The sequence below is a fragment of the Ostrinia nubilalis genome, chromosome 14, assembly GCF_963855985.1.
Source record: "Ostrinia nubilalis chromosome 14, ilOstNubi1.1, whole genome shotgun sequence".
NCBI lineage: Eukaryota > Metazoa > Arthropoda > Insecta > Lepidoptera > Crambidae > Ostrinia > Ostrinia nubilalis.
This window is the reverse complement of record NC_087101.1, coordinates 8,963,934-8,991,573: the sequence shown is the minus strand read 5'-3', so window position 1 is coordinate 8,991,573 and position 27,640 is coordinate 8,963,934. Positions and strand designations below refer to the sequence as shown.

Sequence of the window (27,640 nt, the reverse complement as noted above, 5' to 3'; positions counted from 1 at the left end):
GGGTTTATACTACCTAGTTTTATAGAATATACGATAATAGAACCAGATTGACAATCTATTTAAGGCTTGCTTGTTAATGTTACTAAATAAAATAATAGATAAATACTAACCCTCTCTCTGATGTTTTGCTGTGCCCTTGCAGGGCGTCACATGTATACCTACCTCTATTTTGCAACAACATATAAATTGTAATGTGACATGCAATAAACGTTTTGTATTTGAATTTGTTAGTTGTTGGAATTCACGTAGGCGAGTGAGCTTTACATGGTGGCTCACTACTGTTCGTTTTCCAAAAGCTTTGATAGACATTACACTATCGTTATGTGCATGTACACGTACACACAAGTAAAGCTCACTCGCCTTCGTGAGTTGCAAGAACTATACAATTACGTAGGTTATCTACTGTAACTTCTTGTTTAAGCAGCAATTAACACCTGTATCAAAATAGTATGTACTAATTTCATGAATCACTTGACGAATACTTCGTAACTTTAGGCTAATTATTTTTCAACAGAACAATTTAAATGATATGGCTAGTAATTAATAGAGTCTAAGAATTAAGTAACACTCATTTAATTCCGCCAAAGGAATGAATACCTATCTAAGATTCCTTCCGAAATATAAAAATCTTTTTCTAAAACCGAACCCGAACACTAAACAAAGGCTAGCACTTTTATCATTGGTGTAGTGGTTCAAAACGGACTACTATGCCGAAAGGTCCCGGGTTCGATTCACAGCCGGGCAGAAATTGAAGTTATAATGATGAATTTTAATTTCTGTGGCAGGTCTGGGTGTTACTATGTATATATGTACACACAAAAAATATAAAAAAAGTATTTAAGTATGTTTAAAATGTGTAAGTATATCCGTTGTCTAGTACCCATAGTACCTACAAGCTTTGCTTAGTTTGTGACTAGAAGCATAGTGTAAAAATGTCCAAGGATATTTATTTATTTATCATAATACCTACTGTTAGCAATAAACATTATCGCCATTTTACCATACCTCAAACAATAGCCAAGTATGTCCAACAATACCATAATATCGCCGATATAACACCATGAGTCAAGCAAGACACAACCAATACGAAACCGGTCCATAAATCAGATAAAGGATCTCAATTGCGATGCTAGTCGGCACTACAAATGGAAGCGATCATTTCCATTAGCCACCGGAACCTGCTATGTGGCCTTTGGAGCTGGAACAAGTGATAGGACGTATTCGGAATAATAATAACCTTATTAGATTGGGGAGCAATAGGGATAAATGAGAGCATAGAGCCCACGCAGACTACAAACTTTTTAGCAGATAGTTTGATTGTGAATGGTTATTAAAAAGATAAAATTACTTAACTTAAAATTTCCGCTTAGTGACGCCGGCACAAGTACCCATCCACACTACCCGCGCCCATGACTGTTATCATCATCATCATCATCATCATCATCATCATGTCAGCCATAGGACGTCCACTGCTGAACATAGGCCTCCCCTAATGCTTTCCACGTTGATCGATTGGTAGCGGCCTGTGTCCAGCGTTTCCCTGCTACCTTTACGATGTCGTCGGTCCACCTTGTCGACGCGCTGCGCCTTCCGGTACGCGGCCTCCATTCCAGAACCTTGCTGCCCCATCGGCCGTCAGTTCTGCGTACTATGTGCCCTGCCCATTGCCACTTCAGCTTGCTAATCCGTCGGGCTATGTCAGCGACTTTAGTTCGTTTACGGATTTCCTCATTTCTGATTCGATCTCGCAAAGAAACTGACTGTTATAGTAGGTACAAGCAAATGCAAGAAGCACCGCCTGCCCTCCCAGAAATCGTATGTAGTTAGTACCAACACCGATGCGCAAAAAACCTCGACGCGTTTCGGCGCTCCACGCGGCATCCTCAGGAATTGATGTTGTCGCCTTGGTGCGCTCCGACGACTGATTGTGAATGATCATTCCATTAGGCATTAGCCTGCTCTTCCTCTATTGCGTGATCTGTATCAACTTATCTGGTACACTTTATAAATCGCGAATAGACTATATCCTCTGAAGCACTGAAACTGATAGGAAAATTAAATATTGGTTCAAGTCTGCAATGTCTAAAACTGTAAACAAGTAAACAAATTGATGTTAATCTAAATATGCATGTCTTACCTTAGAAACAACTTAAATGTCTGTGTCTTAAAAAATTTTGAGAGCACAACAAAAATTTATTGTACCTACTTCAAAATACAGGGTGTATTTTTGTGGAAAACAAAGAAATCGCGTGCGAATTTATGTGAATATAGCTTGGACTAGGGCGAGCGATAAAATACCAAACACTAGATACACCCCACTACTCTCCCGGAATTAATAGCGCCAGTGACCATCCCTTTTCAAGCGAGTCCCAGTATAGTCAATAGCACACCAAACTTTTTTTTTTCTCAGAATTGTAGCTCTTTTTATAACAACATAGGTCAGAAGTATAGTTTTATACCCTTAAGTGGCGACCGATCAAAAAAGCGCTTGTATTTTCGCAGACATTGATTGACAAAATATAAAACAAAAACATTTTTTTCCACGAGTTCTTGTGACAGTATCTAACCTTTTCTATTAATCCAAAAAGGTGGCGCAGCACCCTTATTCGTTCGCCTAGAAACTGTGTAAATTTCGCGCGCCTGAAAAAGTATTTGCAGTTCAAAAATTATTGACGTATTCAGGCGTAAAAAACATTTTTTTTAACCCGTCATTAAGCCGGTGGGATATTTTCAACACATTTCGGGCCGTTTGCATTCCATAAAATTGATTTATACTCATTGTGTTTTGTTTGCTTTATCTGGGTAACCTCGTGGATGCCTTCCTGAGCGTGTATGGTAATTTCGCCCTAATACACATTCAGTTTTTGTTTGCAGAATCAATTTTATTTCAAAGCTGAACTGGCTTTGAAGCAGAAGTCAAAATTTGGTCTGTTATTTTTATTTGATGAATATTATACGACTTTTTATAATTTTGCCGAATTTTTTATTTGTCTATATTGAGAAGAAAAAGGGATCTCAATGTTAAAAATGAAGGTATGTGTAACATTGAGAGTATAATATACCTTAAAATAATTTCATCGAATAATATCAAAAATTCAGATTTTTTTCCTCAAAAAAGTATTTGGGCTCGTCCGGGATTTGAACCCGGGACCTCTCGCACCCTAAGCGAAAATCATACCCCTAGACCAACGAGCCGGTTATACAATAATGATAACCAATACAGTCCATTCTACACGTGATTATGTAATCAAACACCAGAAACAGTAACTGCTTATCTACAAGAGGCGATCAACAAAGTGAAAGGTAACGCAAAACTACTTAATTATTTCATATAGCGATCCCTCTCACTCAATCCAAAATGCCTATACGCATGAAAATGATGGACTGAGAAGGTCTCTTGACAATTTTTCTTGTATTTAATTGTAAAAATAAACCTGCATTTTACCTTATTTTCCAAACTTCGTAAAAGAACACGCGCAAAGAACAGTTCTAAAATCTATGCACTTAAAAGTTTTGTTCTTGTTTAGAGATCGTACGTATTTTAACTTAAACTAGCCAATTCCTAGGAGCTCCCACCTATAGTAAACTCGATAGTGCCTGAGTAAAGAAAAACAAAAGACTCGAGCTCTACGGGACCAACTTAATTTTGCCGTTCTTTGCCAGAGACTTGAATAGTTCGATACGCAAATCGAATCTTGCACTGGCTACTGAGACGTCAGTTTATAGGCCAAGAGATGGAATGCTTCATTTATTGTCCGTGGTGCATAATCTTTTCTTAAAGGTTTTAAACCTTTGTCACCTGTCATCCGCTTTGCAATGGAGGGAAGTCGAACCGTAATTTCGAACTCCTCCTATGTTCTTCTGATTAATTTCGTTGCGGGTCTAATGACAGTTTAACTTTCCCCCGGGACAAACTTGACCTTCATTGGTTGGGTTTTTGTGGCGGTCAAGCTGTAGATCCTGGCTACACAGGAGTTGCAGTGGTGGCAACGAGAGGTGGGTATAGTCCCGTAAATGCTCAATGCTCATTCACCCAAATGCAATCGTCGTTTTATCTTATTAAATACGAATCCAAAAAAGAGACTGGGCTCGTCCGGGATTTGAACCCGGGACCTCTCGCACCCTAAGCGAAAATCATACCCCTAGACCAACGAGCCGGTTGTACAACATAGATTATTTATACAGCTTATGCTGCAGGTGATTGTGTAATCATAAACCAGATACAATTATTATTGACGTAACTACATAAAGTTATAACAAATAGTAAGACTTGCTAAGACTCTGCGCTTTTGGGCTATCGCTAGACTAAAATAAATTAATTAGTTCTATATAATCTTCGTAGGGCGTATGTTTTAAGATAAACAAGTAACTAGGTAGGTTTAAATTTTTTAAATAATCCTAGGAGCTCGCTCGCAAGTAAGCAAAAACATGAGATATTTTCTCTCCATTATAATTTGTCAATATAAAGGCCAGAAGATAATATAATGCTCAGTCACTCTTGACTTCATTAACTACGCAATATTTTGTTCTTTCTTTCAATCCAAAAAAAAGAGGTTGGGCTCGTCCGGGATTTGAACCCGGGACCTCTCGCACCCTAAGCGAAAATCATACCCCTAGACCAACGAGCCGGTTGAACAACGAAGATTATTTATATAGCTCATGCTGCTTGTGATTGTGTAATCATAGCGATAAAAAGTGAAAGGCTTGCTGAGGCCTTAAACCATACTGTCGTACAAAGATAAAGATATAATAAGACATTATAAATATTATAATATGCATAAAGATATTAAGAGGTGATTAAGCTCCCATTTCCATTGAACACATCTTATACATTTAACCTCTGAAGAAAGAGGTCCTAAACAATCTTCTGCTTAGCCGTTAAGTTCCTGTTAAGGTAGTAGATATTAATTAAAACTTAAAATTAACCAAGTCCTAGGATCTTGCAATTAATTTACTCGTAAACTCTATAACTCCCGAGAAGAAAACAAAAGACTGCACCATCAGAATTTTGCAATCCTCTGCTCAAAGCCGTAAATAGTTCGATACGCAAATCGAATCTTGCACTGGCCTATGGCTACTGAGACCTCAATTTGTAGGCCAAGAGATACAACGTACTTATTTTATTTTTATTTACCACATGATACATTGTCTTAATAACACACACAATTTTCCGAAATATTACTTAGTTAGTTTGTCTGTATTTTATGAAATCATGAAACATAATAATTCACTTTTAGATTACCTACGCGTTATGTTCTTTTACCGTAAAGTGTCAAAAAACAATTATTCGCTGGTGTATCATAACATACGGTACGGTAGTACGTCATTTTACTTTAAGAGTAAAAAAGTCAACTTTTATAAAGCAATTTTCCCTGAAACACCTTGCAATCTAACAGAAAATTCGTTTAAACAACGCCAAGAAGACGCGAAAGTTTGCTCTTGAAACAATATAAGCTCGGACACTGGCTCTAAGCCTATAATGGACTGGTGCGAAATAATTTGCAATGCAAAACGCTCCTTGTGTGCCACACTTTGTTGTGTGCCTTTGAAGCAGCTTGCATTCTGATGGTTACCAAGATAGTTGCATTAGATAACTTAAGTTTGTTTTCTTGTGACTTGGAATGCTAAATTAGGATCAGGTATTATTGTGAAGCTATGGCTATATTATGACCGGTACCAGACTAGCTTTGGCAGCTACAATAATTGCTACAAAACTTACTTTGACTCAACAAACTTCAAAAACCTGTCAAATTCCATACAAAATCACCGATTTTATTGTTATAGTTACTGTATAAGGTAAGATGGTGCAATTTAGTCTAAGGCTGGGTTTCACCATCTTACTTTAACTTTGATAAACGTCAAAAATCTATCAAACTCCATACAAAAGCACCGGTTAACGTTATAGGTACGGTCAAAGTTAGGTAGTGCAATTTAGCCTATGTATAGTAAACATTAGAAAATTTTATACTCGTAATCGTGAAGTGTTTTATCTTTTACCCTGACTAGGTTGATAATCTTCCTGCTAGAGAAAGCATGCCTTTAGTACTTAATTAAATTAAAACATAATTGTACATAATACATTTTTGTAGGTACTAAGTAGGATCTGTTATTTGGTCACCATAGTAAAATTACTAGAGTGCGATCGCTATCGTCCGTCCTATTTGTGTTATGAAATATGGTGAAAATAGTCACCCCTGCTAGTAGCATAGCTGTGTAGCACTCGTAGGCTACGGTTCGTAGCTACAGAGAACACAAATACATTTAAATAATTTTCCTCATATTGACTTTAAGCAATACAAACTTCTGAGTCAAAAATAACCACTTCTTTTTTTATTTTCGCGCGAGTGAATGCTACACTCTTTGTCTCATTAAAAGTATCTGAAAAAAAAAAGAGATTGGGCTCGTCCGGGATTTGAACCCGGGACCTCTCGCACCCTAAGCGAAAATCATACCCCTAGACCAACGAGCCGGTTGAAGATACTGTTAAAATTGAAAGCTCGGTTCAATGTTTGGTACGTACAAATGGTATCAGATGGAAAGTAAAGCTGGGGCTTGTCTATCTGCGATAAAAATATATATTATTTTGTCCAGTGGTATGGCGTAAATACGGATATATCAAGAAATACTGCGGCATAGTAAAGTAGTTTCTGAATAAGCTTATTATGCACATTGGTTACCTATTGGTGCTATGTTTGCTACAAAAATCAGATGTTCTGGCAACCATTCATAGTCACATACACGTCCAATGAGACTTTCCTTTTTTCTAATATAATCTACTATATAAAAATAAGTCGGGTTTTCCTTCCTGACGCTATAACTCCAGAACGCAAGAACCGATTTCCACGGTTTTGCATTCGTTGGAAAGGTCTCGGGCTCCGTGAGGTTTATAGCAAAGAAAATTCAGGAAAATTTAACAAACGAAATTCCATGCGGGCGAAGCCGCGGGCGGAAAGCTAGTTATTTATATAATTAATATTGATTTACCTAATCAATAATTTCAACTGTATTAATCTTAATTTTACTGAAACTTACAAACGTCTGTCTTGACTATTGTGACTGCCCCAAATAACATGAAAAAATATTACAAGTGAAATCAGTTATTTACTACGTGAAAGCATTTTGGCACAGTATTTCTAATCAATGATAAACAACCGAAACAATTGTCCGGACAACAATACTGTATTCAGAGCACGTGCCAACTTATTGGGCTGTTTGATTTCTTCCCCGCCGGCAATCAAACCACAGCTTAACCTCGTTATTTTGAAAACAATCAATCAGTCACGAGATGCGTACTTTTGATTGAAAAGGGTTATCATAGTCAAAATGCCTAACAAAATAATAATTAATAACGTTAAAGGACTATTCCCACCTCCTGCCTGCTGCAACTCCTTTGAAGCCAGAACCTAAAGCTGGAGCGCCAATAAAAACCCATTAAGTGAAAGCTAAGTACTTATACAAAAAAATCCTAGTGAAGAAGACCAAATTCGTCCCTGGGGAATCTTATAAAATATTTTGATGTGAAACTGGAAAAAATAATTGGTTTACGCATTCAGTTGTGTATTATAGCTGTTTTGTAATAATACACAAACAAAAATAATTGTACAAAAATACTGCTGCAAATTCTCGGTTCAGTGTTATACAAAAATAAATACTTTTCAGTTGTAGAATGTATTTTACAGACGACAGCATATCAAGCACAACACTATGTTGTTGAAAAAAGTGCTATTTTGTAAAAAAAAAAATGTAGTCCAATCTGCTTTCGCTAATACACGTATGCGTCTTGCGTACGCGCAACATTCTGGGTCACCTTTCACCAAAATGACGTGTGAACTTGCCGTTGAATGAATTTTTTTACACGTTATGTCACTGGCTCGTTGGTCTAGGGGTATGATTTTCGCTTAGGGTGCGAGAGGTCCCGGGTTCAAATCCCGGACGAGCCCATTCCTTTTTTATGATGATTTTTGACAAATGAAATTATTAATTAATGATAATTATGTATTTCTATGAGATAACTTTTTGGATTAGTGTCTCTTTGGACTGAAACAAAATTTATTTCCATTCAAGGTACGATTGTGTATCTAATGTGTTTTCGTATGTGCCATATAAACAATTCCATTACGTAATCTTTGTTATCATAATACTTTATTATAGCGCTACCTTTAACTTTTATAATGCCACTAATCTTTCAGCTTCAGTTACACAATTTTATCAATGGTCTATAAAATCATAAATAAACTAATCTTGATTAGGCCTCAATATCGTACTAAAATTGTAGTATTTTAATAGTATCAGCATTAAATTTAGTGTTGTATACAACAACACAAAAAAAAACACAAAAATAGTCCCTTATCTTTTAAAATATGTATTATTTTGTCCTTTTTCATCCCAATGAAGTTAATAATTAACAGATTGGTCGAAAGAAGCCATACTTAGTACTTATATAATTACTTACCTGCTTAAAAAGCGATAATTATTCATAACGCTTTTGTGTGGCGGGCGACTGTAACCTAGTAGGCTTTTGGTAAAAGTGTAGTTTATACCAAACTGTTTAAAAACTTTTTATAATGAGCAGTAAAATGTGATCGTCCCTTATATGTATTTTGTACATCGCAAAAATGACAAATTCAGCAACAAAGGACATTGTCAGAAACCGCCTAAAAAACCGCCCAAAAACATTAACCCATCATAATTATTTTCTATTTTTTTTAATACATTAAGCACCCTTTCATTCTAATGGACACTTAAGCATTGAAAAATTAAATAAATAAGTCTTTTAACGTTTATTCTATAATACTATTACAACTTCCGGACGTTTTGGTGCGTGGCATGGTCTAAAACCTATCAAGTTCCATAATTTTTGCCGATAAAATCTGTACGAGGCATTACCGTACTTTATTGCTGGGAGTCCATGTATAGTGATGTTCCTGCGGCCATCATAGACAATAAAATATCGATTTTGAAAATAAAATAAATCGATTAAACTGCTTTGAAGACTAGATTTGCGTTAAAAGCTAAAAAGATATTGACAGTTTGACACTATTACAAGAAGATATCTAAAGTGTCCAACTGGTCGAAGGTCGTAAATAAAATAAAAATAATTAGGACCATAAACTGATATTCATGGTATCATAACTGTAAAAGTGTCAGAATCCGATGTTGAATCCAATGCCAGTTGAAGTGTGAGAAACATATATATTTTTTTTTTATGTGACAGGAGGCAAATGAGCAGACGGATCACCTGATATCAACCTAGTATAGTTGCCAGTCTCTCATAATCTATGCCAATGAGGGTTTTCGCGATTGAAAAATCCGCCAGATGGCAATACGTAGACGTGAGGTCCAAATGCTGCATGATTGGTTATTTTTGACATGACATTGACAGATATCCACCAATCATGCAGCATTTGGACCTCGCGTCTACGTATTGCCATCTCGCGGATTTTTCAATCGCGAAAACCCTCATTCATAGCACATGTATAATAATAGACCAAATGAACTTTTATAGATTGTGAAAGAGAAGATAAAGATTTTATTATTTTATTAAAATCTTGCCACGAGGTAGTTTTTCAGTAGAAACCAGGATTGGATAATCGCTACAGGCAAGTATCAGAACATTTTATAAATATTTTTAATCGATTATATCCATGTGAATCGTTTTAATAAATTGTCATTTTACTTTTTCAATTAAAACTTTTTCAATCCCTAGTCTTGTCAAACTGTCATAATGTCAACAAATTATAAATGTCACGTCAGTTGACTCAATTTCAGTCTTCTGTGCGTTTATTGTATTTTTATTTCAATGAAATAGTGCTAAAGGGTTAGTACTAAAACTGAAAGCCTTTTTTCAGAAAGAAAACCAATGTGGTGCCCTTATTATTCATGCTGTTTGAAAGTTACAAGTCAGTGATACAGAGTTGCCGACATTATAACTCCGTAGTGATACCATACCAAAGAAGAAGTTTTCCTAAACACTTGTGTTGTTTTTATATGTGATCGAATAAAAAGGATTAATTCTACTGCTCAAATGGAATAACTTATCCCAAGAGACCGAATATAAAAAAAACCTCTCCATAGAAATTATCACCATCACGAGGATGTGAATTTTTTTGAGAATTTGATATTGGTCCTGTAAGAAAAGTAGTTGTATTTCAGTAGTAGAATCAACCCTTCTTGTTTCATCAGCAAGAGTAACTATAAAAACGCCCTGTAGGTAGGTATTATTAAGCTGAAGAGTTTGTTTAGTGTCAAAGACTGTCACACAGTGTAACTTAAATTGGCATATTATGATAATGAACATAAAAACTTAAATAAATATTTATGTTAATATTTTTTCTATTTATTTATTTTCCCAAAGCTTCACAGTGACAGCTGAAACAGCAATACTGTTAACAAAACAGTAAAACTAAACTTGGAACAAACTGTTACAAATATGAGGGGTTTAATATTTTACAAATTAAAATAAAACCGCATGTTGCTTTACTTTCTCGTATAGGTAATAAATGTAATTAATGGCTAGATTATTAATGTTACTTTGTTACCCTCAATAGTGAGGAAATCTTATAAAATGGTAACCCTGATTTTTATTGTCATTCAAGTGCTCTTTCTTCGCATAGGCTTCTGTGATTTGGCCAAGGGCCACACACATTGCGATAACATTATGCGACATTGATTTGACAGCAGCGGAGTGAAGTCTTGCGACTATGCAAAATGATACCCTGTAATCGTAGCGCATACAGACATAGACTGGGCGGGGCACATAGCTCGTAGAGCTGATGGCCGCTGGGGCAGGAAAGTTCTTGAGTGGCGACCACGAGCCGAAAGACGTAGCGTGGGCAGGCCTCCCACTAGGTGGACCGACGATCTGGTGAAGGTCGCGGGAGGTGCCTGTATGCGAGCGGTGCAGGATCGGTCTTCGTGGAAATCCTTGGGGGAGGCCTTTGTCCAGCAGTGGACGTCTTTTCGGCTGAAACGAACGAACGAACGATACGTATTACCACTATTTACCAGACATTACTATTTATTGCATACTCGCCGGATTACACGTAGGAGCACGCGCGTAACAGCTTCGGCCTTGCATTATTATAAGATCTTGTTCCGCCCTTTTACGAACTTCCTCCGTGAGGATATCCCCGCCGAATTCTATGATGAACCTATCAAAAGTCATATTCTGCAATGTCAACCCACCACAAGGTGGACCGACGACCTGATAAAGGTAGCGGGAAGGCGCTGGATGCAGGCCGCTACCAACCGTGCGATGTGGAAGTCATTGGGGGAGGCCTATGTTCAGTAGTGGACGTCCTGTGGCTGAAATGATGATGATGATGAAGAAATGAATGAAAATGACAAATCTTCGCACGTGTATAATACCGTGCCAAAGTAATCATATAATTTTGGCACCTTAATAACTATTGCCGTTTTTGTTGTAAAGATCATGCAGCGCTACTTGCGGATATTATTGGAAAGAAAACTATGTGGGCTCTAGATCTGAAGCCGCTTTAACGAACACGAAGTGCTCATACAATGCGGCGTATTTTCTTCCAGTCTTTAGTCAGGACTTTAGTCGAATTAAAACCCCGGTTGAACGTGATATAGCCGCACTAGAATACGATGCTTTTTTGCATAATCGCAAGACTTCGTTCCGGTGTCGACCGAATGTTATCATGATGTATGTGGCCCAGGGGTTACCGTAGCCGCTAAGGTTTGAAACTTCTTGCTTAAAATATTGTAGTCTTTGGCATAGACTACGATGGTAGTCATGGAGATAGGAGTTTGTTATCTCGTGTCAGATGTAAATGGTGAAAAGAAAACTCATGATTCGTGGTATTTTTATGTAATATGTAGGTATTTTATAAAAGTGGAACCCCGAGTGATCTCCAAAACCCATTCTATTATTATATACGATTCGGCTTCGATATCTATAATACAATAGGAGTTTATTTCATGTGTCAGATGACAAGGGTGGAAACAACCTACGATTCATGTTGTTTATTTACGTGCAATATGTGGGCATATTGTAAAAGTGGAATTCCGAGTTGTATTTCTAAAACTTGTTCTATTATTTTATACTATTTGGCTGCGACTCGGCGTGACGACAATACAAAACATTTTTCGCGAATCGGTGTTCATACATTCACACAATACATTAGACGCCATGTTGTCATAAACGACATATTATAAAATCGCTGTGATTTAATATTCTTAATCATTAATTTTATGGCAAGTGTCCATCAGGAATCATTGTTCTTACACACAGAATCGTATTATTTCGCTTTCGGGTAGTAATATGTCAAAATTGTTGGTTCTTTAGGCGAACAATGTATGGAGAACGAACATTGTCCTTTATTGATTGTTTGAAATCAAACTAAAATCTAATTTCAAAGTTGATTGAAAAATAATTAAAGGGGTTAAAATGCAGTGTTTGTGTGACAATGTCATGGAATATTTCCGTACCGCGCGGGAATAACTTGACATGTCATTTTTGCGTACTTTTCAGGGGAGCGATTTTAAAGTTTAGAGTTCTCTGGTAAATCTGAATTAATGATAATTGATATTTTTATGATTGAAATAAGCTAATTTGATGCGTATCTTTCGATTGGCGTAAGAATTTGATTAAATTATCTTCTTAATCTATTAAAAAAAAGACTTGTCAAGTTGTGTACCGACGACTTGTCAAGTTATTCACCAAAGAAAAACAAACATTTAAGGTGTAAAAATTGGATTTAAGTTAATTATTTTGAATGAAGTTTAAGTAAAAAAACAAAACATAAAAATAGAACATATTTTTATCACTTTTGCAATGAAATAGTAACAAATTTATTAGAAAAATCTAATATAATCGCAGATTATGATTGCTTTTGATCAGATAATTGTACGTTTACTTAAAATTTAAAAAAAAGACTAATAAAAGAACAAAAGCCATGCTTCATAACAAGCACAATTAATTTTAATTATTTTAGGCTTACCATTAAGCTTAAAATAATTAAAATTAACTGAAATATTTTTGCGTAAGGTCGACACGCCCTTTCGCGTCCACCGTCCAGTTCACGTCCAAATGACGGATCACTCTAGAACGAAAGCTATTGCTATGATTCCCTGAATGTATGACAGGTAAACCCACATTAAAAAAATCTTATAGAATGCTTCCGTTTTTGCCAAAAATAAATCCCACGTGAGCAGGTGCGCTTTTCAAGGTAAGTTTTTAATATATTTAGGTCTAGTTTGGGATTTACCGCAGTCTCTAAGCCTTAACCATGAACCATACAATACGGATAATGATATCGGTGATTGTACTTTATTAAATGACACTTAAAATAAGGTGGATGCGAATTTACTACTGAAATTTCCACTTTACGTCAGAAGTGATCGCGGTCTGGTCTAACTGGGTCTAAGTTATTAAAATATACAAAACAATGCATGTTGTATATTATTTAAAACGTTATTTACATGACTTATCAAACACAAAGATTTTCCTGGACGCTAATACACGCTCCAAATGTAACTTACCCTTTGTGATAGCCAATATGCGTCCACATTATCACGACTATTTTTTAAATACAGAGTACAGACGTTGTAAATAATATTAAAAAGCAAACTGTGCCTAGAGAGGAGACCATATTGCAAATTGAGCCATGCTATTGAAATTTAAAAAAATGAAATAAACTAAAATAAATGAATGTGTATAATTATTAAGTGTGATACCTAAATATTTTGAATACCAATTAGTAAGATTTTATCTATATTTTTTTATTTCCATGCTGTTATTAATTATTAGTGATTTTGAATGCAGTTTTTCTATAATATTAATATTACAAATATATTAAAACTTCTAATGGTTTAGAGCAAGTTTAATACTATACTTATAAAGACTAAAGGGAGTGTACGCGCCAGCATTAAAACCTCATGCAATTCAAACTCATGTCACACTATTCTATCACTCATTCTGACAGTCCTTTTTCCTATCCTCTCCCTCCCACCTTCAGTCTCGCTCTCGCATCGCAACGCGCCGCTTCGCCTACCTATCTGGGCGTTAATACTAAATAAGTATCCAAAATAAACCAATTCAAATAAACCCAAATCGCGCGCTAAACTCATCTCAATAAAAGTTCAAGTGTTTGTGAAAGTGAAAGAAGAACCAAGCTTGGACCGTCCTGTGGAGTCTGCTCAATCGAAGGTATCCCATCCCATTCCTATCCCAATCTCCTACAACTCCTTTCTGGTCCTACCGAGCCGCATGGTTCATTTCCTATCCTTTACACTTACAGAAAATCACAACTACACATTTTCACGCATCCGTCATTTTGACAACCCTCTAGAAAATTCTAGAAAATTCGCTCGTGACACATTCTTTCTGGAAAGTTCGATTCGTTTGACATTTGGCACATTCTAGAAATTGCTATTCACTCAAACGTCAACTCGTTTGTAAACACGTATATTTTTTAAATTCAATCTTTTAAAATTTTATTTCAATTCAATTTCAAATTCGCTTACATACGCTACGCATTTTATTTTCCTACTGGATTATAAATAAATACGCACAACTCAACTCATTTTTTAACGCTAGCTCTCGTGCGTGTGTTTGCTCACCTACAATACAATGGAGGGAGTAAAACGCAAAATTAATTTGCTTGAAGCTAAAAAAGAAGCGCTTTTTCAGAGGGTTCAGGAATTATACGACCTCAGCCTAAAGGTCTCCGACCCTCAGATTGAACAAATTTTCATGACTCGCATGCATTCGATTGAAAAAACGAGATCGGATTTTCTTGATACCATTGACGAACTTAATTTGTGTTATATGAAAAATGATGAGGAACTCAAACCTACATTTGCCGCACTCAACTCGTTTGACGATTTGTACTGTAACATCCTTTCGGTGCAAAGCTCCATCGCACAACTGAAGGCCAACACAGAGCGTCGCAAACAGGATTTCGTAAAAAAATTACCGCCTTTAGAACTAGTCTCTTTCGACGGAGCCCCTTCCAAGTGGCCCGTTTTCTACCAAAATTTTAAAACTCTTATTCATGAGAACACTGGTTTGTCTCCAGGTGAAAAGGCTCAATACCTTATAGGAAAACTTTCCGGAAAAGCACTTACAATTTGCTCGGGTATTCCACCTACTGGTGAGAACTATTACATAATTTGGAACAATCTATTAGAAAAATACCAAGACATAAGAGTACAAGCCTCTATGTATTTGGAACAATTAATAAACTTCAAATCGCAATCTTTAGATGAATTTTTGGAACAGTATTGCTCAGCTGAAGCTGCCTTACGACGTTTACAGATTGATGACCTTTCCGATTTCATTTTGACTCATATTGCTCTCAGTAAATTAGACAAAGACACTCTAAATTTATTTGAACAATCCATTAAGCACGTAAAAATGCCTACGTTTAATGATCTCAAGACTTTTATAAAAGAACAGAATAAAATCCATGCTTTACGCTTATGTTTTACGCAGAATAAGCCGTACGTTAATAATAAAACGAATTTCGCATCGCAGTCTAAAACCTCGAAACCGACACAGTCGTTTGTTTCTAATACAGCTTCTGGAGTAAAACCCAATCAACATTACTTCCAATCTCAACCGAATTCGCAAGGCTCATACACTCCATCCGCTGTACGCAAGAATTGTCAACTTTGTAAGACGGAACCTGAACATGCCCTGTTCAAATGCAGTTATTTTCGCTCGAAAAATGCGCCAACTCGCTACTCTTTAGTGAAAAAATGTAACTTTTGCCTCAATTGTTTGGGCTTTCATAATGTTAAATATTGCAGATCTCAAAATCGTTGCTCAGTTTGCCAACGTAAACATCACACTCTTATTCATATAGATAACTTTAACGTGAATAGACCTATGACGTCACAACAGCTGACTTGCAGCGCTACGCTTTCGCCGACCGACGCGTCCATGTCCGCGCCCGGTCCGGTCACGCCGCCGTTGCAATCGATGCCAACCAACAATGTGTCTCTCTCTGCAGTCACGCCGTCGATCGCTGATGAATCTAGTACCACGGTCTTATTACCCACCGCGTCAGTGTATACTTATGACAATAATAAGACGTGTCAAAAATTACGCGTGTTTCTAGACACAGGTTCGATGAGCAACTTTATCACAAATAAATGTTGTGCGCGACTGAACTTAAAAGTCAATCCGCTACCTACCACTATTAAGGGGATAGGTCAATCTGAAAGTGTGTCGCTAGGATATGTATCTTTCACAATTGCCTCACGCTTTGATCCCAGGTGTAAATACACTATTAACGCACGCGTCATTGATACAATAACCGATTATTTACCTAATGTAAAGGTTGACATAACCCAGTTATCACATTTACAAGGCCTTCCTATGGCTGATGACAGCTTCGATATCCCTGCTGAAATCGATTGTTTGTTAGGCAATGAGATATTCCCGCTTCTTTTAGGTAGTAATAAAATAACTTCACCGCAATCCTCTGTCATCGCCATCGAAACCACGCTCGGATATCTCGCTATGGGACGCGCTCAGTGCTACTCAGCTCATTCACGCAATGATAATAAAGCATTCGTTTGCAATGTAGACTCGCACTCATTAGAATCACTCACGCAACGCTTTTGGGAGCTTGAAAGTGTACCTACTAAGAGACACATCAGCCCTGACGACGAAATATGTGAAAACATTTTCCAATCAAATCATTCTCGCGACGACTCTGGGACGTATACCGTTTCTTTGCCATTTAAACTCGACCCATCAGAACTCGGCGATTCTTACTTTACTGCTAGGCGTCGCTTCTATAACTTAGAGAAAAAGTTAGACTCAACTCCGGGCTTACGCACTAACTATAATGAAAATATTCAAGACTGTATCGATCGCGGTTTTCTGTCAAAAGTCGAAAACGCATCGAATTCAGAGGAAAATACTCCAAATTATTATATACCTCATCATGCAGTATACCGACCAGATAAACTCACTTCAAAAACTCGAGTCGTTTTAGATGCAAGTTGTAAAACAACCTCTGGAAAGTCGTTAAATGATGTTCTTTACATTGGCCCAAACTTACAAAGTAATATTTTTGATCTTTTAATTAACTTACGCATTTTCTCAGTCGCTTTATCTGCTGATATTGAAAAGATGTATTTCTGTGTGAAGCTTGATCAAAATCACCACCCGTTTCAACGCATATTATTTCGATTTGATCCTGAATCACCGATTGATACTTATCAATACAATAGGGTTTCTTTTGGCGTTTCTAGCTCGCCTTACCTCGCTATGCGTGTCGTTCGCCAACTCGCTGAGGACGAGCGCGCGAATTATCCTATCGCCGCGTCTGAAGCTCAATCCTGTATGTATATGGACGATTATGTCTCATCGATGGACGGGTTAGAAAAAGCTGAACAATCTTACCATCAAATGGTTAAGATGTTCATGGCCGGGGGGTTTAAAATGGTTAAGTGGATCTCGAACAACCCTGAGCTTATAAATAAGATTCCCGATTCGCATAAAAATCCACAGCTCGTCGATTTTGACACTGACTCAGAAATTACGACAAAAATCATAGGCATGCAGTGGCAACCTAATGATGACGTTTTTCTTTACAAAATTAACTCTACTAACTCTGACCAATGCACAAAACGCACGATTCTTTCCGCAACTGCTAGATTATTCGACCCTTTGGGTTTGCTAGGCCCTGTGACAGCGTTTCTCAAACTCTTAATTCAAGAATGCTGGCAGCGCGAACTTGAATGGGACCAGCCAGTTCCAGACTCAATAAAAAATAAATGGAATCGGTTTGATAGTGAGATTAACTATTTATCGCAATTAAAAATACCTCGTCACATAGGAATCACCGCGGGTTGTCACGTCACTATCATGGGCTTCGCGGACGCCAGCGAAGTATGCTACGGAGCTGTAGTTTATGTGCGCGTGAGCTCTGATGCAGATTCACCCGGTGAAGTCTTTCTTATCGCATCCAAATCGCGCGTCGCGCCTTTAAAGAAAATATCTCTTGCGCGGCTTGAACTGTGCGCAGCGCTGCTCTTAACAAATCTTTTATTATCGGTTCGCGATAGTATAGAGAATCGTTATCCTGTTAACTCAATTTACGCATTTTCAGACTCGACTGTCACTCTCACGTGGATACATTCTCCCGCGTACAAATTTCACACATTTGTTGCGAATAGAATTACTGAAATTAATTCGAAACTCAACGCAAAAATTTGGCATCATGTTAATGGAAATGAAAATCCTGCAGATGTAATATCGCGACCTGTAACTCCTAAAGCATTATTAAATCAATTAAATTGGTTTCACTCTCCTCAATGGACAGCTCAGCCAATCTCGCAATGGCCTATCGAGCCATTTCAAGTTTCATCTAACAGTGTTCGACTGGAAGAGAAAACTATCGCTCTTGTTTCAGAGACAAGCTCTCAATCGAACTCTCACTTTTTCGATCGATTAATTGATCGCATTTCCACGTACCCAAAATTATTACGCGCTACTGTGTACGTGTTACGCTTCGCTAAAATACTACGTTCAAACGGAGTGGTTACATCCTCTGATTTAGAACTCGCTGAACTCTATTTAGTACGCCATATACAGGCGCTATTTTTTTGCTCAAGATATGCACGCAATTAAAAATAATAAACCCTTTAACAAATCGCTTCTCAAACTAAACCCTTTCATTGACTCTGATAATATACTTCGTGTCGGAGGTCGACTCACTCACTCTCAACTCAACTATGGACAAAAGCATCCAATCATTCTATCGCCTAAACATCGCTTCACTCAACTTTTAGTTGATTACTTTCATGTATGTAATTTACATACTGGTCCTTCACTTCTACTCAGTCTGCTTAGACAGAAATTTTGGATACTTTCCGCACGTAACTTAGTACGTCAAAGAGTGCATCAATGCAATATCTGTTTTCGTTTAAACCCTAAATCTACAAACCCTCTTATGGGCGACTTGCCATCATTTCGCGTTTCAGAAGCTAAAGCCTTTGTTTATACATCGGTCGATTATGCAGGTCCCTTCTTTATTACTCACATTCGCCGCAGAGGTGTTAAAAGCCAGAAGGCTTATATTTGTTTATTTTGCTGTCTTACAACTAAGGCTCTACACATAGAGTTAGTTTCAGACTTAAGCTCTGATCTATTTCTCGCCGCTTTTCGTCGATTCATTTGTAGAAGAGGCCCCGTTTGCATGATATATAGCGACGGAGGTACTAACTTCATTGGCGCTAAACGCAAGCTTGACGAAATTTACGTTCTTTTGGAATCTGACTCTCACAAAAATTATTTAAGTTCACATTTGGCTGAACAACGCATTAAGTTTCTTCATAGTCCACCATATGGCCCGCACTTTAACGGCATCACAGAGATAAATGTTCGTTATGTAAAAACGCATCTTTATAAAGTTATTGGTCTTCAAGTGTTAACATACGAAGAGTTCAACACTGTACTTGTACAAATAGAAGGCTTATTGAATAGTAGACCATTGTGTGTTCTTAGCTCTGACCCATCTGATGTATCCGCTCTCACTCCCAATCACTTTCTCAATATAACTCCACTGAAATTCTTACCAGTAGAGGATGTCTCTGATATTTCTGACAATCGGTTAACGCGTTATCAGTTAGTCAATAAATTAGTGCAAAGCTTTTGGCGTCGCTGGAGTCAGGAGTATTTAACTTCTCTACAACGCCGTGAAAAGTGGAATACGGTGACCAAACCGATAGATGTGGGCTCTGTTGTTGTTATAAAAGATGACAATGCGCATCCTCTTTGTTGGCCATTGGGTGTGGTTGTGGAAGTATATCCCGGAAAGGACAAAATCATTCGCACCTTAAAGATTCGCACTGCAACCGGTATTTATGTTCGGCCTGTAGTTAGAGTTTGTCCTCTTCCTTTACAGTAACTCAAATAATGCTTTTAACTTTAACTTTAATTTAACTCAACTTTAACGCTCATTTAACTCAAATTTAACTCGTTTGGTTCTCTCTAACGCATGCTTTTTTGCGTTTTTAACTTTATTTTTTTTTACAAACGCTACTCAATCTAGAGGAAGACCTCTAGGCCGGGGGAGTTGTACGCGCCAGCATTAAAACCTCATGCAATTCAAACTCATGTCACACTATTCTATCACTCATTCTGACAGTCCTTTTTCCTATCCTCTCCCTCCCACCTTCAGTCTCGCTCTCGCATCGCAACGCGCCGCTTCGCCTACCTATCTGGGCGTTAATACTAAATAAGTATCCAAAATAAACCAATTCAAATAAACCCAAATCGCGCGCTAAACTCATCTCAATAAAAGTTCAAGTGTTTGTGAAAGTGAAAGAAGAACCAAGCTTGGACCGTCCTGTGGAGTCTGCTCAATCGAAGGTATCCCATCCCATTCCTATCCCAATCTCCTACAGGGAGCATAATGACAACAATTTTTCGTTCAAAATGATTACGAAAAATTGTATATTATTTTTATTCCTCAAATCTACCAACTCACTAAATAGACGGGATCTGTCGTATTGACCCTACTTACTTCATCATTATTCCTAATTAATGTCATTGAAGTCAATAGACTATAAAAAATATCCGGAACTTAAAGTTGACCTAAAAGTTTATTATTAGATTTTTTACTTATATTCGGTTGTCAAACGAAATCTTAGTCTGTTATGAAAAAACATAAGTAGATAGTACCTACCTATTGACTAAACTTATCCTTCTACTTTCAACTTGCTATTTAAACGTTAATTTAGTTGTAAACTATTGAAAATAGTAATAAAAATAATAATTAACGCTTAAATATATTAAAAAATATTTTCAGGGGTTGCAAAGTAAAAAATATTTAAAGACACTCGAAATCCTGACAATGTTATATTTTAACAACTGCTAAAACACATATAAAAATATGATTATACGAATGTAATAGCTGGATAACTCCAAATATCCAAACTCTTGACAGTGTGCATAACTAGACAACTGCACATATCATGGATGTGTTTAGTACTCAGAGGGGATCATAACTTGATAACTGTTTTTGTCAAATTAAAAACGAAAATCTATAAATGTATAAGTCGAGATATTAACAAATACATGTTCTGACATACATTGATAAATCGAAATATAAATGTTTGTACGAATAATATTAATTGGATATATCGTTATGTCAAATATTTATTGCCTAAATTGGAGATATTTACTTGTGAACAAGAGCTGTATTTCAAGTATTTTTGGATATTTCGAGTTGAGTTTTTTATACCAGAAGGGTATAAGGTAGAGGAAACGTTTAAGCTAATAAAAAAAAAAGTGCAGGTCGAGATGTCAAGTTATTCCCGCGCGGTACGGATTTGATTGCTGTAAATCAACTATCCAATGCTAATTAATTATTTTTGTCCTGTCAGATCGGATCATCTATTGTTTGAGATTTCTAAAAAGAATTCGGGCTCGTCCGGGATTTGAATCCGGGACCTCTCGCACCCTAAGCGAAAATCATACCCCTAGACCAACGAGCCGGTTGGTTACTGTCTGAAATTGACGTATCAGAGTGTTTGTTCAAGCTGTCCTCCTTTTACTGCCAAGATAATTACGTTTTGTAGCAAAACAAGTGTGCAGTCTAAATTAGTCTTTAATTTTGAGGTAGTAGGGTATATTCTGGTGAGGAGGGCACTCATAAACACATCCGGGGTACCTTCAGTGGTTTGAAAGTTGTGGACTCTACTCACGGGTAGGTTTGATTCTGAAATGAGAAACACGTTACTTTATTATTACTAATTCTATTCAGATATAACTAATAGATGAAATATGATTTTGTGCTGAGTGCACGTTAAGTCAGTCGGTCTGATCAACCAATACCAGCAGATCATAAAGCCCGAACAAAGTGTAGCATAAATTCGTTTATTTAACAAACTACAAACATTTCAGTTTTATGTCTGTATCGAATTATACCCGCACATCTGACGTTTGATATCCCAATACGATAACAGATTTTCGTTACAAAAATAATACCAGAAACGAGGCATCCAAGATAGATTTAGGAAACTTATTACATAGAATGATGTCGAGATTTGGTGGGCATTTCGCAAGATATCGTATTAGTGCTGCGTTATTCGATTTTGCCCCCAGCTCACGTACCGCATCGAAATTACGGTAAGGGTCCGGTGAAGAACCTTTTAAGTTAATGTTTTTGGGTAAAGACCTACCCTTTTCTGGTGACCTGACCATGGTGGGCTGGAAAGACAAGTTTTTTTCCGGGAAGGCGGGTTCCGGACTGGAGATTGAGCCATTTCAGTGTAATTGAGCCATGCGGCAAAAGTTAAGGTTAGCAATACCATCGCTTCATTTATAGTCCAGTCAATGAATGCCTTAACGACGGTGTAGAGAGAAATCCGTGGAACACAATTTCTGACCTCGGGACTTTATTTAGCCTAGTTAGGTGGTGAACATAGCAAAAGTCCCCGCCCTTAGCCCTTGAGCCGGCAGGGAGAGGGGGGTTTAAAGGTACCACTTTTCGGTTTTTCGCTTAATCCTCGGAAACTATGCGTCCTAGTGACATGACTACTATGAACCAAAAAAAGCTTATTCAATTTGCTACTGGCGAGACCGTCAAGTTTTTCTATATCTTGTATAGTTTTTGCGGCATCTGCTCTAGAAGGTCTGTAAAATTGGAAATTTAATATTTGTCTTACATGTTCCTATCAGGAGAAAATCGACTAAATCAACATTGAGCAAACACTATAGACATGCGGGAGCATGTTAAGCCTAGTTCCAGGGAGGGGACTGCACCGTGCGTATATTTATACGAACCAATTGAAGCCACTTTTGACTCCTCATCATTCAAAAACTACTGTGCATTAACTCTTCAAATTTGGCTCATGTATTGAGACTTGCAAGATATACATCAGCTTTAAATTTCATAAATATACCTCAAACGGTTATTTAGGTATTGACGTTCAAAAATCGACATTTAGAACACTAAAATCTATCTATCACCTGTGAAATGTTAAAATTTACTGGTTTTTTATTTGTTCCTTTGTATTTACATAACTACCTTTCTGGATGCCAAATTTGAACCTTCGAGGTCATCTGGAAGTGGTTAGAATTTGGTATATAGGTCAGACATGTAGATTTTTGAACGTCAATACCTAAAGAACCGTTTGAGGCATATTTATGAAATTTGAAGCTGATGAATATCTTGCAAGTCTCAACACATGAGCCAAATTTGAAGTGTTAATGCACAGTAGTTTTTGAGTGATGAGGAGTCAATAGTGGCTCAAAGTGGTTCGTCTAAATATACGCACGGTGCAGTCCCCTCCCTGGAACTAGGTTTAACATGCTCCCGCATGTCTAGAATGATTGCTCAATGTTGATTTAGTCGATTTTCTCCTGATGGGAACATGTAAGACAAAAATAAAATTTCCAATATTACAGACCTTCTAGAGCAGATGCCGCGAAAACTATACAATTTGTCAAAAAAGTTGATGATCTCATCTGTAGCAAATTGAATATGCTTTTTTTGGTTCATAGTAGTCATGTCACTAGGACGCATAGTTTCCGAGGATTAAGCGAAAAACCGAAAAGTGGCACCTTTAAACCCCCCTCTCCCCGCCGGCTCAAGGGCTAAGGACGGGGACTTTTGCTATGTTCACCTCCTAACTAGTCTAAATAAAGTCCTGAAGTCTGAAATTGTGTTCTACAGTTTTCCATCTATAATGCTTTATTGACTGGACTATGACCATATTTGAATAGTAAAAAAACGAAGAATGGACTTATTAATGGTAACTTAACTTAGTCAGTGCCTCAGGTATAGGAGTGGAGCGGTACGAGAGTTTTTGTGTCATAATTATGTCAATGTCACGCCTCCCATGCCGCACTGACTAAGTTAAGCGTTAATAAATTTTAAAATGGTAAAAAAAACAACCAATCTTGACTTTTGCATAGGTACATTAAAATCCTGGATTTTATTAATTTATTTACGAAAATTTGATTAAAAATACCTGAAATCAAAGACTATAATATACTTTAAATTGAATAATCAACTGTGTAAACGAAATAATACTTTACGGGCCTAACAGCACAATTTATGTGTTGATTGAAAAACTTGCCCTCTTCGCCCACCCTCATTAGTGCTTCTTCTTTGTTAATTATTCATTGCCGACTTCTACTTGAAATTTAGAGTAGATTTGTGTTTCTAATTTGGCTATAACTTGCACCAAATTTGTTTTAAATTCAATTAAAAATTGGTTCCTACTGGTTAAGAGTCCGCGAGTCAGCGTTTTAGAAATATTTTGTCGATTGTATATTTTCTCTTTTTATATTAGGATTATTGTGTGGGTATAATAACCTGCAGCAGCGCTCTCTGAAAAACATCAATCTTTTAAACTGCGATCTCCAACCCGCCTGCCTAGCGTGGAGATTATGGCAAAACCCTCCACTATAGTGGAGGAGGCTCATAGTCCAGCAGTGGACTGTAAAGGGCTGTTGATGATGATGATGATAATAACCTGCAAGCAATCACTTAAGATATATAATATTTATGATTCCGTTATCATTCTATTTTTATCTTTAAATTTTTTATTGCTAAATAAAACTGGTGCTTGCACGAGAAACTATTTTTATACAGTCGATAGCACTTAGAAATAGTAAATCGCTATTCCCATTTCACACACTGGTGAACTAGAAGGAATACCTATTGCACCATCGCTGGCAAGAAGTTCGAGAAAAAGTTTTAGTATATTAAACTAATCAATTCAAATCAAATCATTTATTTGTAAAAACATAGGTGAACTGAACATGTCATGTGGGATTCAGATGGTATACATAATGAGTAGAGCTCTATGTTTTTTTTATTTTAGGAATTTTGAAATTTTAATAAAAAAACAGTCTATTGTTTTCATAAAAAATATGATTCTAACTTCAATAATATTTTTGAAGCAGCCCAAGTATTTGCATACTGTGTAACTATGCTTGCTCTAAAGGCTTTTAGATTGAATCATAATTAAAAATAGCTCACGTGCCACGTGTACGCCGTGAAGTGCATACACGGTGCAAACTTTAACCAACTTCGTTAATGTTGATGAACTCCAAACGTAGGTCTGGTGCAGATTACCCAAATTGCATAATAACAAACTAACATGTATGCTCAAAACATGGAGCATAATATTTTAAGCATTCGGAACCTAAATCTATATTTTGCAAGCAATATACTGGAACGATTTAACAGCCAAGTGGTAATTGTGTACCTGAAATTAGTTTCAAATAATATTTGATTAAAACACTGCTAGACTCGAGTTCTGTTACCATTATATTATACTAAGTACTTTTATTTGATGATTATTCTTATTGCTGTCATTTGAGAGATTCTTGTCTACACTCGGTGATCTCACTTTAGAGATAAGCACCTTTTTAACCATATCAATGAAACTTAAGAAGCCACGATAGTCTAACGATGATCGGGTCGGACGCTGTCTGTCCCTATGTATGCTTAGATCTTTAGAACTACGCAAAGAATTTTGATGCGGTTTTTTTCAATAGATAGAATGAGTGAAGTGAAAGTTTTCTAGGTATGAAACATGCATATTATAGAAGAGAAAAGCCGGGAAATTCCACTGCAACTGTGCGAAGCCGGGGCGGGCCGTTAGTTACGGCGAAGCGAGTAATGGACATGCAAAATTTTAAATATTTTTATTTATGGATTATTGATTTTAATGCACTTAAAGTAATTATTAATAGGAAAATAGACTTAGTCTAATTAGGTACAGCCCCCTATTACCTCATTTCACACTAAAACCTTTCAAACTAGAACCTAAGTTTTTAGGTACTAGGTAGCCTAAGACGATTATTGACATTATAATATTCACTACTGGTCTACTGGTTATGGTGTAAGGTGGATTAGGTAGATATGTACCCTTTTACCAAGGTATATACCTACTTCTTGGCACGTATAATACCGACAGACATGATTAAAAAAAGTCTTCAAGCAAAAACCCTTGACTTCAATGGTCATGAAAGATTTTTTTACTTTCTAGAGTAGTCCTGAATAGATCCTTAAATCATTTTGACTGTCATAATCGATTACAGTAGGTAGTGGGTTCAGTAAGGGTTGAACGATTATAGTAAACAATACATTTTTATCACTCTCTATTAAAGTTAGTCTAATAATTCTAGCATAAATGGGAATACCCGCAACCCTGTTCCACACATTATTCATCATCCATCATCATTTCGACAATGGCCGGTTGGTGGCGACCTGCATCCAGCGCCTTCCTGCTGTATGAGGTCGTCAGTCACCATGTGGGTGGACGTCTTACGCTGCGCTTTCCGGTACGTGGCCTCCACTCCAGAACCTTGCTGACCCATCGGCCGTTAGTTCTGCGTACTATGTGCCCTGCCCATTGCCACTTTAGCTTGCTAATCCGTTGGGCTATGTCAGCGACTTTAGTTCGTTTACGGATCTCCTCCTCATTTCTGATTTGATCTCGTAAAGAAACACCGAGCATAGCCCTCTCCATAGCACGCTGTGCAATTTTGAGCTTATTTATAAGGCCTATATTGAGAGGCCACGTTTCCGAGCCGTATAGCCACACATTATTGCAGATCCATTATGTTCACCTCTACCTATAGTTTTATATGCCAGCTAACGTACACAAACTGCTGATACATGGTGCAGATAATGTGATAACATTTTGGTGTACTGGCTATGGCCTATTGGATTCTTTCGGAAAAAGTATGTGAGTGACTTAGATTATTTTGAACACTCTGTTCAAGATAAGTGAATAGGTTAAAATATATTTTTTGATTGTTTTTCGAACGAAGATAATAAATTGAAGACATGAATGGAAGAAGGTGATAAATGCCGGATTTCAGATTTTTCAAACCTTAAAATTATGTTTGAGGCTACTAGATGAAGGTGTTATGTACGTTATCTTTTTTAATAGACGAAGGAAAAGGAACTTACAACTCTTTAAAGGAGCCAAAAAAAAGAATCACTTTTTGCGAAAGTCTAAGTATATAACTTATCAGAAAACTGGAAATTACAGTTATATCAGAATGAAACTATCCCGCTACCTACTGTAATCGATTATGACAGTCAAAATGATTTAAGGATCTATTCAGGACTACTCTAGAAAGTAAAAAAATCTTTCATGACCATTGAAGTCAAGGGTTTTTGCTTGAAGACTTTTTTTAAACATGTATGTCGGTATTATAAGTGCAAAGAAGTAGGTATATACCTTGGTAAAAGGGTACATATCTACCTAATCCACCTTACACCATAACCAGTAGACCAGTAGTGAATATTATAATGTCAATAATCGACTTAGGCTACCTAGTACCTAAAAACTTAGGTTCTAGTTTGAAAGGTTTTAGTGTGAAATGAGGTAATAGGGGGCTGTACCTAGTTAGACTAAGTCTATTTTCCAATTAATAATTACTTTAAGTGCATTAAAATCAATAATCCATCAATAAAAATATTTAAAATTTTGCATGTCCATTACTCGCTTCGCCGCGCGTGCCCGCATAAAATTTTTATGTAGTAATATTAGGCACCGTAGGTACTTACGACTACATAAGATTTGACCGCTACAGTTTGTAACAGTGGCCAGAAAAAAAAACGATTTTTCTCCATACAAATTTTTTTGTCATATTTTTTTTAAGCATGAAAGGTTCGTTTTTACG

The 27,640-nt window shown here is 36.9% G+C and overlaps 1 protein-coding gene and 6 non-coding genes across 7 annotated transcripts in view; 2 read left to right on the top strand and 5 right to left on the bottom strand.

Moving 5' to 3' along the window:
• The window catches only part of LOC135078113 (dopamine D2-like receptor), a 181,140-nt gene that overhangs the window by 15,022 nt on the left and 138,478 nt on the right, over window positions 1–27,640 (top strand). The window lies entirely within an intron of this gene.
• Window positions 3,124–3,195, bottom strand: Trnap-agg (transfer RNA proline (anticodon AGG)). Its single transcript has one exon. It is a non-coding gene; the product is annotated as a tRNA-Pro (tRNA).
• Window positions 4,086–4,157, bottom strand: Trnap-agg (transfer RNA proline (anticodon AGG)). Its single transcript has one exon. It is a non-coding gene; the product is annotated as a tRNA-Pro (tRNA).
• Trnap-agg (transfer RNA proline (anticodon AGG)) lies at window positions 4,557–4,628 on the bottom strand. Its single transcript has one exon. It is a non-coding gene; the product is annotated as a tRNA-Pro (tRNA).
• Window positions 6,398–6,469, bottom strand: Trnap-agg (transfer RNA proline (anticodon AGG)). Its single transcript has one exon. It is a non-coding gene; the product is annotated as a tRNA-Pro (tRNA).
• Trnap-agg (transfer RNA proline (anticodon AGG)) lies at window positions 7,869–7,940 on the top strand. The gene has a single exon. It is a non-coding gene; the product is annotated as a tRNA-Pro (tRNA).
• Window positions 21,409–21,480, bottom strand: Trnap-agg (transfer RNA proline (anticodon AGG)). Its single transcript has one exon. It is a non-coding gene; the product is annotated as a tRNA-Pro (tRNA).